We start from the raw sequence: 13544 nt of genomic DNA, 5'->3' as shown, positions 1-13544 counted from the left end.
AACAGCTCAGTAATCCTAAATCTAATTTCAACAAACAGACTTTAGTAAATGGAGCATTAAACAAAGTTCAGTATTTGTTACAATCCATTTTCATTACTACTAAAGTTCTCCGAATTTTACTAGTGAAGTTTGCGATTTTTGGAAAAAATCATCTGTGATTTCAAGTTATGTTTTTAGTAAATGTCTCAATTACATAGTTTTGTAATATCTAAAAAACGAATTCGCGGGAATAACATTACCCCATTTAAAATAACAATTCAGTTGTTACTATAGCGACATTACAAAGTTTACTGGTATTTAGTAGATAGACTTGTTGTTTTTATGTTCATTGTTGTACCAATCACTAAACGAGTTTTGTAATTCCAACACAACGAAACGAATGTTAGTACTTTTAGTAAAATTTACTACTTGCTACGTTCATTTGGTTAGAGTTAGTATTGTGTCGGATGTCGGGCGGGCGTGTCTCGTGCCTTCTTTGTTTAAAATATACTTAAGTTAAATAATAAATTTAGGATATATTGTGCGCCATGGACATATTAACCCGCGACCTACTGTGTAGTTGGGGTCTACAGGAATATATTGTTTCGAGCTAGCTGTTGTTATTCTAGTGACATCATAGGTAAATCTAAACTGTTTGCAATTCCAACCTCCCTAGCACAGGTGCGCCGCGAGAGCATGTTGCGCGCGTAATAACTACTAGTCTTTTTCTGACTGTATGAATAAGAAAGGAATGGGTAGAATATTTCGATAGGCTTTTATAGTGCCTCTTTAGCACAGAGATATACTACCAATTGCTATTTTATTCATACAGGCAGAAATAGAGACGGGTAGCTACCACGCGCGCGACATGCTCTCGCGGCGCACCTGTGCTAGGGGCGGTGGAGTTGCAAACAGTTTAGTTTTTGCCTGTGAAGTCATTATCTCTAGAATAACAACAGCTAGCTTGGAATCGCAGTACAGTTTAGTAAAACCTGTGACGTCATCGTCTCCGATATTGCAAAAGCACTCTTAGAATTACAAAACGATTAGTTTTCACCCATGACGTCATCACCTCCGATATTGCTAAAGCACCTCTCGGAATAACAAAACCAAATTTCTGAAATTACTCTAGCATACTTCAAATTACAAAAATAGAAGTTGTATATCCTACTAATAGAAATTGCAAAAGTCAATTTGTTCCTATTAGTTGACTCTCCTTGTCCCCGGATTAAGTTTTATTTTTGTAATTCTAAGTGTGTTTTTGTTAGTTTTTTCTCTCAGTGTACTGATGTGATCTAGAGACAGGTTGATTTTACCCAAGTAAGAATCGGCCCATGCACAGATATATAAATTCAATAGAAATATTAATTCTTCATGGGTAGGTAATATTATCAGGTAGATATAAGTAACAAGTCAGATTTTTAAACACGAGTGTCAGTAGGTATCAAGTGTTCTTTGTGGTAACCGACTCTAAACACTATAAGTTAAAAATAGTTTTTATAATTAATTCATCTACTTATTAGTGAGTTTATCACAGAATGTTTGTTTTCTATATATGTATTTAGGTATTTAACTACTATCTATACATAATATATTATCGTCGTCTAGTACCAACAAACACGCCTTATTGAGCTTACTTTGGGTTTCAAATTATATTAATATAGTAATTTAATTATTAACCTCGCAACCCTAAGCTCTCAAGAAGATCGAAGAACCTAAATATTCTACTAAAAGAACTATTAGTATAATTCCTCATGATTTACTAATGTTTCAAGTCACCAAGTGCCCTTAAGCTTTTTGGCACAAACTTTTTTTTTGTAAACCTGAAGTAGCGGACTGTGGGAAAGTGATAGTCACATCAAGATGTTTACTTTCGATTCAAATTTCGACACCGACTACTTGAACCGATAAATTGGACGATATCGTACAAATATTTATTTAAACGCAATACGAACTGGTACACAGATGTGATACCTATTGAAATATGACGATCTGAAAACTACAGACAATTCAGACTATTTATAGTTCGTTTTTTTTAGCATTAGAAAGAACTCCGCAGAAGCAAGCGTACAGTTTTTATCAGGCTCGTTAATTGTTAATAATTATTGAATTATCTAATGTAGCATGGTCAATACATATAATTTACTTCAAATTATTACCGCTAAAAGTGCCAGATTTAGAACCACAAGCGAACTTCTGCGAAGTTCTTTCTAATGCTAAAAAAAACGGACTATAAGCAGGCCACTGACGAGCCTCCCAAATGGGTGCGGTCACATTGGATTCATCCAAATGGACGGCATCCTAATATTACATTGTACGTTTTTGACATTCACGGACCGATTTTGGATTGCATGCCACGCTATTTGGACTTGGACTGTTGGAAGGCTCGTCAGTGCTGGCCACCTTTACAGGCTGGCCCAAAAATTCGCTGACAAAGATTTTTTGGATTAATTTTCTTGGTATCTACTGACACGTTTGTTGCAAATTGATATAAAGAATATAATACATTCATTTGACTAAAACCAAACGTATTATCATCAAAATTTCCTTATAGCTTTCATACACAAATGCATTTAACTTTGTTAAAATTATCAACAATACGCCGCAGTAAAAAAAATATCAACGTATTTTGGGCCACCCGGTATTTTGACTACGGGCCGTAGCCAAAATGACAACCGTATATCGAATAACGCCATTGGAAAATTAAAAATGTATCGGGATATTTGAAATGTACAATTTAGAAGTGGGTCTGTGATCATTTCCATTCCATCCATAATTTAAGAGTCGATTGGCTTTTTTTTCAACGATTGCCACTTGGCTATTGGTTAGCTGGCTACGACCCCTAGAGTTTTCAATCTTTTTTGTAGTAGGTACTTTTACTTTTCGTATTATATTTTCTTGCGATCAAGATCCGCGGAGAAGCGCGCATATACCTACAACTAGATATACAATAACAGATCCCGGACGCCCCGCCCCAAAGCCGTTGCAATTAAATGATTCATTTGTTTATATCTAATTTATGATGACGTAACAATTCTACAATTAACACGAGGTATATCCAGAAATTCAATCCAACTTATCCAACAGATGTCAACTACAAATTAACGTTATCACATATCTGTCTCCCGCTGTGACGTCACGCCCTCTCTCATACGATCATAGAGCCAATAATCGAGTTTTTTTTTTTTATATTAATCAGTTTGTTTTTATGAATAATAGGATCGAATTTGACCCGATCTTATCTTGGTAACAGAAAGTGAAAATAATAGAGCACTTCCCTTTTAGATACACACGCGCGTTCTAAAATGTCATTATGTGTATGGAACTTGCTAACTATGTAAACAAACCGCCATATTGAAATTGTCTCTGAATTATTAATGATGAATGAATACCTACTATAGTTTGTTTTTTTTAGCATTAGAAATAAGGTAAACAATGTTGATGTGTCTTATAATTGAAAAACACATTTTAAAAATAAGTTACGTTAAATAGTTATGTCACAATTATGAATCTAATACTTCTTCTTCCCAGACCTTATCCCATTTACTTGGGGTCGGCCTTCCCTGTCCTCTTCTTCCATTCTGCACGATTTAGTGCCAGGTGTGCGTCATTTATGCCTTGCTCCCTCAGGCTTTTCTCCACCGTCGTCAACCAAGTGGCAGGTGGTCTCCCGCTTCTTCGCGTCGTCGTAGGCATCGCTAAGGCTACATTGACCATGTGTTCAGGAGGTCGTCTCTGAATGTGCCCGTACCACCGTAGACGTTTCTCAACAAGCTTATCTGTTATCGGTGCGACTTTGAAACTGCCCCTGATGTACTGGTTTCTAATCTTATCCAGCAGACTGACGCCTGCAGACCAACGCAGCATGCGCATCTCTGTAGTGTGAAGTTTGTTTAGATGGCACTTGTTCGTGGCCCAGCACTCAGCGCCGTAAAGTACTGCAGGTCTTATGGCAGTTTTGTAGATGGTTCCCTTTACTTTTATGGGCATTCGTTTGTCACACATCACACCTGTGAGTTCCCGCCATTTTAGCCATCCGGTGTTAGTTCTATGAGTGAGATCAGCATCGATTTTCCCATCGTTGCTTATAACCGACCCAAGATATTTAAATTGTTCCACGGTGGGCAAGGTAGAATTGTCGATGGTTATTGTTGTGTATGTTAATCCTTTTATTTGATAACTCCTATCACTGGCTCGGCAATGCCCTCGCACAATAATGAACTCCACTTCCTTGATCGTAAACGCATAGCCCGCAGCCATCGTACCACAGACAAGTGAAGTCCTTTTCACGGCTTTCCCGCCAGTACAAGGACACACGAGACAGCGTATGTATGCTATTTAAGCCACTCGCATAACCGCATACACTACATCCCTCCCTTGAAGTTAAATTAGATAAATAACAACAAACATATTCTGACCAATCAATATATTCTACAATACTAGAATCAGTTAACCATTAACACTGCATATTATTTTACTTTTACAAGACTTTAAACAAGTATTATATTTTTTATAAAGTATGAATGTAATTAACAACACAAACTAACAAATAAGTAATAATAATAATAAACGAATAATGGCACAGTAAATCACAGCTCATTATTACTATCACCTTGTTCCCCACCAGTTCCTTCTTCCTGGTCTTTCCTCTGCACAGCTTCCCACTGTCCTTCTACTCTTTTCAGGTGAACTACATTTCTCCTCAGTACTTGCCCAGTTATATCATTTTTCACTGAGATGTCGCCTCTAGTAGCACTTTGTACCGTATGAGGTGTTGGATTGTAGTTTGAGCTGAGTTTATGTCCTTTGTCCATATTCTTGACATATACTTTATCTCCTTCAGTTAGACTAGACTCAGTAGCACCTCTTCTTTTGTCTGCATATTCTTTCCCTTTTTCTTTCTGTATCTTATCACGCTCTCGTACACCCAGGTCAACAGTAGTGTTTTCAAATCTATCAATAGATGGAATTTTATCTCTATTCTGCCTTCTAAAGAACAATTCTGATGGTGACTTGCCTGTGGATGAATGGGGCGTACTGTTATACATTAATAAGTACTCCATCAAACTTTCTTTAATGTCCTTTTTCTCCAAATGACTGATCTTGAGGCGTTTCATTATGTCACGATTCTGTCTTTCGACCTCTCCGTTCATCTGGGGCCAATACGGTACTGTGTTGTGAACGATGATATTGCATTCTTCGCAAAACGATCGAAACTCTTCGCTCACAAACTGCCGGCCGTTGTCTACAGTTAATGAGACAGGGTAACCTAGCCTGCTAAAAATTTCTTTGAGCAGCTTTATAATTTGACAACTGGTTACTATCTTGCTGATTTTAACTTCTTTATAGCGGCTGTAATAATCTACTACCACTAGCAGGTAGTCATTGTTAGGTAATGGTCCTAAAAGATCCATCGCGACATCAACCCACGGAGCTAAAGGAAGTTCGCGTCTCTTCAGGGGTGTTGGAGGATTTGGTAGTCCTACAAGGGTGCAACTCTTGCAGGATTTAACCAAATTTTCTGCATCCTTGTCGATTCTTGGCCACCACACCTTTGACCTGAGCCTACCCTTCATTGCAACAATCCCAGGGTGGCCTTCGTGCGCAGCGTCCAGTACTCCTTTCCTCAATTTCTGAGGTATCACAATTCGGTTTCCTCGAAGTAAAATATCACCGTAGAAACATAGCTCATTCTCAAATATTTTATAACCTTTGACAGACTCATTCCATTCTTTTTCATAGACTCCCTTTTTAACGCCTCTTACTTCTTCATCATTCACCGAAGCTTCAATAATGGCAGACATTGAAATCGCATGTGGTCTTGCTTGCTCGACAATTTGATGTATATGTTCGTCTCCTCCTCTAGATTGTGCATCTATCAATTTGCATAGGCGAGATAACGGATCCGCGATATTCACCTTTCCTGGCCTGTAGATTACGTTATAATCATATGATTGGAGTCTCAGCACCCAACGTTCAATGCGTGCACAAGGCTTTGATTTTAGTCCAAACAATATTTCCAATGGCTTGTGATCTGTAATGAGATCAAACTTCTTGCCGAAGAGAAATATATTAAAATGTTCAACAGACCAAACTAGTGCAAGAGCCTCTTTCTCCGTTTGACTGTATTTTCTTTCGCAGTCTGTTAGTGTCCGGTTTCCATACGCGATTATTCGCGGGCCATTTGAATCAGTTTGTATTAGAATAGCTCCAAGGCCAACAGGGCTCGCGTCAGCAATAACTTGGGTTTTGTCATTAATATCGTAATATCCTAGCGACTGTATTTTGCTTAGTGCCTCTTTCAGCTCTGTAAATGCCCTGTCTTGTTCACTAGTCCAATATGGTTTGATGTCAGCCTTTTTTCCCAGTTTTTTCCTTAACAATTCTTTTAAAGGTTCCGTTCTGGTGGCTAAATTAGGCAACCACTTGTTTACATAATTCACAAGTCCTAAAAAACTCTGTAGTTCTTCTATTGTTGCCGGAAGCCTGAAGTTAGAAATGCTCTCCATATACTTTGGCAATGGTTTCACTCCACTTGGTGATAGTTCGTGTCCCAAGAAATGGACCTTCCTTACCTTGTATATGCACTTCTGTTCATTGAGTAGTATGTCATTCTCCTTAAGCACTTTCAACACCATTGCCAGTCGCATGTCATGTTGTTCTTCATTGTCTCCAAAAACTAATATGTCATCTATGAAGTTTAACACTCCGTCACATTTAACTAAAAGCTTTTCCAAAACTTTTTGAAATATCTCTGGAGCGCAAGAAATTCCAAACATGAGCCTTTTATATTGGTAGAGCCCTTTAGCTGTTATAAAGGTGGTTATGTGTCTACAATCCGGGTGTAATTCCAACTGGTGGAAAGCGTCCTTGATATCAAGCTTACTAAAATATTTAGCTTTTCCAATTTCCGGTAATAGTTTATCCATACATGGCAAAGGATGATTTTCCCTTAAAATAGCGGTATTGGCACGTCGCATATCCACACACAGCCGCAAATCTCCATTTTCTTTCATAATGGGCACCATTGGAGACACCCATCGTGAAGGTCCATTAACTTCTTCAATGATGTCTCGAGCAAGTAAGTCTTGGATCTTGTTCTCAACTTTTTGTTCTATAGGTAATGGTATTCTCCGGTATGGCTGTGATACTGGTTGTACACTCTGGTCAATAGGGATTTCTACCAGTACATCCTTGAGCTTGGGAAACGGTTTTGAATTGACATCTGTGGCATCAATATATATAAATAATGACCTCTTCCATCTCTCCCATTTGCTGCCGATGGAACTTCGGTCACCATCCAAGTCCAGCCCCTCCAGGGTCAGCAATGGTTGTTGAGTCATAGTAGCGTAATCCTGTTACGGCAACCTGAAATATCAAATTAGTTCGTAACCAACAGGTTAATCACCTGACTGTTTTCAATTTAATGAAGGTTGTCAACCAGTTCCAATTTAATGGAGGTGTTCCTTTGAACCACCAGACTATTTCCAATTTAATGGAGGTTGTCAACCAGACATTTCCCAATTTAATGGAGGCCATGCCGACCAATTCCAATTTAATGGAGGTATTCATTTGAACTACCAGACTATTTCCAATTTAATGGAGGTTGTCAACCAGACATTTCCCAATTTAATGGAGGCCATGCCGACCAATTCCAATTTAATGGAGGTATTCATTTGAACTACCAAACTATTTCCAATTTAATGGAGGTTGTCAACCAGACATTTCCCAATTTAATGGAGGCTATGCCGACCAATTCCAATTGAATGGAGGTATACATTTGAACTACCAAACTATTTCCAATTTAATGGAGGTTTGTCAACCATATTCAATTTAATAATAAGTTTGTACTTCATTAAATAACGTAGAATAAATATGCGTATTATTTGAGATGAACTCCGCTGGAAAATAAGAACTAGACATTTTAATTTTGATTTTTATTACACCTGCTACACACCATTGGCAATAATGACACTAGCAGTTCAAATGTAACATTCTCATGATAGATTGCAATATTTGCAATAACTAAATAAATAATATGGATTTATAACAACCCGGCAGCCATTTTGTATATATTTCACATGACTGTGCATCCTAAGAGTGAATAAGTATAACTTTATTATTTTAAAGTTGAATGACGTAAACTAAAAAAACACATATTAAATGCAATGCTAACATTGAAATTAATAACAATGTACGAATCTCAATTGAGAATGCAAAATGAACATTGTTTTTTACTATTTTACGCTGTCTAGGTCCTCACTTGTTTGTATACAAGCCGGGTTAAACAAACCCAACTTTTCCATTAAAAAGCCCACTTACATAATGATATATGGCATTTAATGGTAAAAACGATCAAATTTATTGTACAAATAGTGTATTGTATATGAGGCTTGGCAATATAACGATGTTATTTTAATTTTGGAATGCATTTATAACCTAAGTTTTTTTTTTTGCCGAAACTGGTCATCCATTTCCTTGAGATTTTAGCAATGAAGCTTACCTTTTTTTTCTCGTCGCCACTTGTTGTGTATGTTAATCCTTTTATTTGATAACTCCTATCACTGGCTCGGCAATGCCCTCGCACAATAATGAACTCCACTTCCTTGATCGTAAACGCATAGCCCGCAGCCATCGTACCACAGACAAGTGAAGTCCTTTTCACGGCTTTCCCGCCAGTACAAGGACACACGAGACAGCGTATGTATGCTATTTAAGCCACTCGCATAACCGCATACACTACAGTTATCTTGACATCTTTTGGGTTTGTGGAGTCATCAAATATGCAAGACATGTGCTCTGTCTTTTTTCGGCTGATTTTATTATGAATCTAATACGATAATTTATATTCTTCTGCTTTCATAAGTAATAGTTACTGATTTTTAAAAAGCGTTTTTCAATTAAAAGACATATCAAGATCGCTTACCTTCTTCCAAGTTCTTTCTAATGCTAAAATAAAAAGACGAACTATAGTGACTTTTGTTTAGTTATACCTAGTTAGCAAGTTCCATAGAACGACACTTTAACTTACTCCATTTTACTTTTAGCCATCTATTAGCCGTATATTCGGCGGTCGGATACCGGATATTCGGTGGAAGCGACAGCCGCATATTCGGTATTCGGTATCCGGCCATACCACTCCGAACAAAGGACCATTTCCCAGGCTGAAAACAAAAGATGGCTGGCAGCTACCAAAACTCATTCACCGGTACAAAATCTTATTAAACAACCCCACAACCGCCCCGCTTTCGAGATAAATTAATCTGCGACATTTCAGCAGCGAATAATCCGAGAACATTGTATTTCATACTTTATAACCAAACAAATAAATCTCAGTATCCTTTGATCTTCTACGAATTTCAGAGTAAAGTGCCGTGGGAAAAGATCCAAGCGATTTCAAATCGTTTTGCGTCTTCATAAGGTAGAATTTTGATTGAAAGGGCATGTCTTTGTTAGAAAAGTAGTTATCAACAGTTACCTTTGAAGTGGCGCTTCTGCATGCAAATTTTTCGTTCTGGTGGGATGGACTAAATTGACAATTTGCCCGTTAAATGCACGGTAGATTGAAAAGCTGTACCTACCTACTTTAAACTGCGCTGCAATGTTTCGATACAGCCCGAAAATGTGTTGTTTGAAAGGAATCTTGAATATTTACTACAGCGCCGCACTGTGGTAAGCAGAGGAACTACTATTGATTTGCATTAAAAATATCAAACGACAGGCAAGGGTTTGATCTAGTTTGCTGTAAAACCGTTAGATGGCGCAGTTATCAAAACTAATAATCAGTAATTATTGTAATGTTAAAAATAAAAACACACCCGATTTAACTTAAATGTAAATAATTTAATTATCTTATTGTCATAATTTCGTTTATTTTTTTACAAATCAATAATAATTCAATTTGGCAGTTCAGGTAATTTATGGCTATAAATTGATATAACTACCATCTATGAGTAACATTAGTAACTAAGCAGGTAGCTATCTAACTTAGCAACGGTGTGGGATCGATCAACGGGCGAGAACTTCGAAGTTTATGATTTTAAGTATAGATGGCGGTACAAAAAGAACAGTGTAGTTGATTGTTGTGTCGGATTGATAGTTTTATTTGGTTTTATAGAAACTACGGTAACTTTTCGAGCTCATACCTAGAGTTTCTTGTCATTATTTTTATTTATGTCAGGAGTATAATTATGAGTGTTATAATTAAGTAAGCACTTACATACTATGTTAATTAACTACGTTTATTTAAAAATATCTTTTTGGGATCTTTGCTCCAAAATGAGGGTTCTCAGAGATAACAAAATAACTAAGTGTGAAATATAAAGTGTGAAATGTAAATACCAAAACTTTTGACTCTACATAAGATATGATTAAATTAATTTAACTAGATCGTTAATATTAGATCCGGCCTATTTTCCAAAATAATAAAGTTGTCATTAAATAAAATACAACTCAACTTTTTTACGAGCCCATTAAATGTAGGTACCTATTTCAATTTCTTCGTGGTTAAATGTCATATAAAATAAAGCCCAGTAAGTAAATTTTAAACCATGAGCACCAGATAAATATAAATGGTACCTACTTAGTTAGAGTTAGACCAAGAAAAGTCTCAAAGATTTTGATAGCACACGCAGTGCAAGTGTTAGATATTTTAAACGTCAAACTTCTATGAAATTATGACTAATAAATAACACTTGCACTACGTGTGCTATCTAAATCGTTGCACACTTATCTTGATCTAACTCAAATAAAAAAAACTTCCTTCGTTACGAATAGGTACCTACGAAATTTGCCACGTTCCACAATGCCCAGGCTTTTTGTTTGAGTAGCGTAGGTGTTAATCTCTTTCACCCCAAACCCTAACAATGACACGTACACTTGGGGACAAATTATAGGCATATCGATTTCGGACGCAATAAATCGTAGTGTCTACACATTGATCTGACGCCGTTTGTCAACACGGGGCTGTAATGAATCTGATTAAGTAGCTTTCGCCGCCAAATCACCACCGAAGCGGCATTTCAACTTTGGAAATTGTATGTTGATTTGATATAAATTGGTGCCTCTCGCTCGCATATTGTTATAAATTATAAAATAGAGTTGCATCTGGCTAGAGCATTGCAAAATAAAAATCTGATTTTTTAAATTCGAATACTGCTCCCTGTTCACCCATTCCGGGTTGGGTGCGCAAATTGTTGTAGGGTGAGTTAGTAAGTAGGTACGACTAGTATGAGTATAAGATACCATAGTAGATTCAAGTTGGACAGTCTCCTGATTCTTTAAGCTGTAATTATTTTTTATTGATTTATTGTTTCACCTATCAACCGTCATAGCAAACGAAGTGTTGGGCGCCTTGGCCATATCCTTAATCATACCTCCTATTTACAATTTTGATGCTCTTAAAATATTTGTTAAAAAAAGAGACATTGTCACTTTACATTAAGTAGACCTACTTATCTAGGTATGGGGTGCTTATACAGTACAAATATAATTAGGCTAATAATTCGAATAAATCCATGGCTATCAAACACTGACATAATTGTATCCTTTTCAGATTTAGTAAAATATTAACGACGCCGGTTTTAATAAAGACCGACATAAAACGAGGCGTCTCACAAGGATTATACTAAATTATAATATTCTCATTTAGTTTTACGACATTCTGTCAAAGATTATAATATTTGAATGACTCCACTTACTTTATGGGGTAATGGAATGTTATTCACTAACTAGTTATTTAGCAGGCGCTTTGGTAATCTAGTTTTGAATTCAATTAAGGTTGAATTTCATTTGAATGTTTATGTGGTTGCCTGTTGCGAAAGTCAGAGGTTTGGCTATAAATGTGGCATCAAGCGTAAAATGGTCCTACTTTGAATGGTCTCTACGTAGAAACCTAGGTCTAAAATTTATTCGACGTGAGTCAAGGTTATGCCTTTCCTGTGGACATCATAATAGTACATTACTGCAGACGATGGGAAAGAAGGGCTTGCCGGGTGAGTAGGTGTAGACGGCCGACCACTAAAAATATTAAAAAAATATATAATTCAGCTGTTTAGCCTGTTCATGAACACAAGACGCCATGTTTACATACAAAATAATACTTCCCGGCCTAATACACCTTCAATTTTGTATAAAATACCTTTTTAATACAGTTGCTCAAAAAGTGCTACTTTACGTAGCTGTTTAGCGTGCGGAAAGTTGGTTATCTCGAACTAGTGCTTTTTACTTTTCCAATTTTTTTAAATTTATACTTGTTCCAATTCACGACTACTTATTGATGAGTGTTAATATTAGTTTCCTTTAAACGTCGTAATCAGCATAAAAACCTACCGTTAATGTAAGAATACGAAAAATATTACATATTTCATATTTAATTACTTACCTCTTCATCATTATAACACGTTTACTTTTTAATATTCAATATTGAAAATTCCGTTCTTAATAAGTTGACTGAATGGAACGGAATAGCTGCCAAACGCCCATAGATATAATATACTTAAAGACGACGTCTAACCGAGCTGTCACTGTTACCACTTTTGTTTAGTGTACGATTAACAATGTTTTTCTTATTTTTTCGCAACTATATTAAAAAACGTCGTTCGATACACGTGCGGAAATGTCATTCTTCACTCGTCCCGAGTCTTGCCACTCGCCTGCGGCTCGTGGCAAGATATCTCGGTGCTCGTGAAGTAATGACATACCTTCCGCACTAGCATCGAAATGTACTATTACAGTTCTCTCGAGTTGCTCCGCTCGAAACGTGATACATACTTCAAAAGCCTGTTATTATAACGCACGTAGCGACGACATTTCTTTGCATGTTTGAGAAAAAATACATGATAAAGGAGGCAAACAGGGAATTGGATGACAACTCGTTGAAGAGATCCTTGGGGAATCCTATATCTATTCTACCGTAGAACCCCTTTCGGTAAATATGATAAAATGAAATGTGTTCCTTTATTATCAGCAAATTTCACAGAAAATTGCCATTTGGATGATCACATTAACACTATTCATTTCAGGCTACACATGATTATATGTAATATGTGGCAACACTGGCAACTAGTAATATTGTAGGGCGATAACTGAATTACACTAGCGGCCAATATTAAGTGTAATTCCGATCGCTTTCAAAACAGATCGCTCGAGCGCTCCAGTTTTTGGTAGTTGTTAGTATTGGGTACTTAAAGTTACCAACTGATCCCTAATATTCTTCTTATTCTTTATTTATTCATAACAATAAAATTATTGTGTTGAACATAAGCTTAAAATTAAAAATTAACACTACATTAAATTAAATTACATTAAATTAAAGCTCAATTAAGTGATCCCAAGCTGGTGATATTAATGAAAGTATATATATTAAAATTCAATTTGTTTTAATTAAAATTGTATCAGGTCAAGGAATAAAATGTAAATAAAAATAAATATATTTATAATTTAAAATTACTAACTAAGATATGAGCAAATTAAATAATATAGGTACCTACATAGAATATAAAGTAGGTACTATTATGTATTATCAAGTGAATGGACACGGTCACGAAAATGCAAAGCGGTGAGCG

The sequence above is a fragment of the Cydia fagiglandana genome, chromosome 17 (assembly GCF_963556715.1).
Source record: "Cydia fagiglandana chromosome 17, ilCydFagi1.1, whole genome shotgun sequence".
NCBI classification, from domain to species: domain Eukaryota; kingdom Metazoa; phylum Arthropoda; class Insecta; order Lepidoptera; family Tortricidae; genus Cydia; species Cydia fagiglandana.
This window is presented reverse-complemented; position numbering follows the sequence as displayed.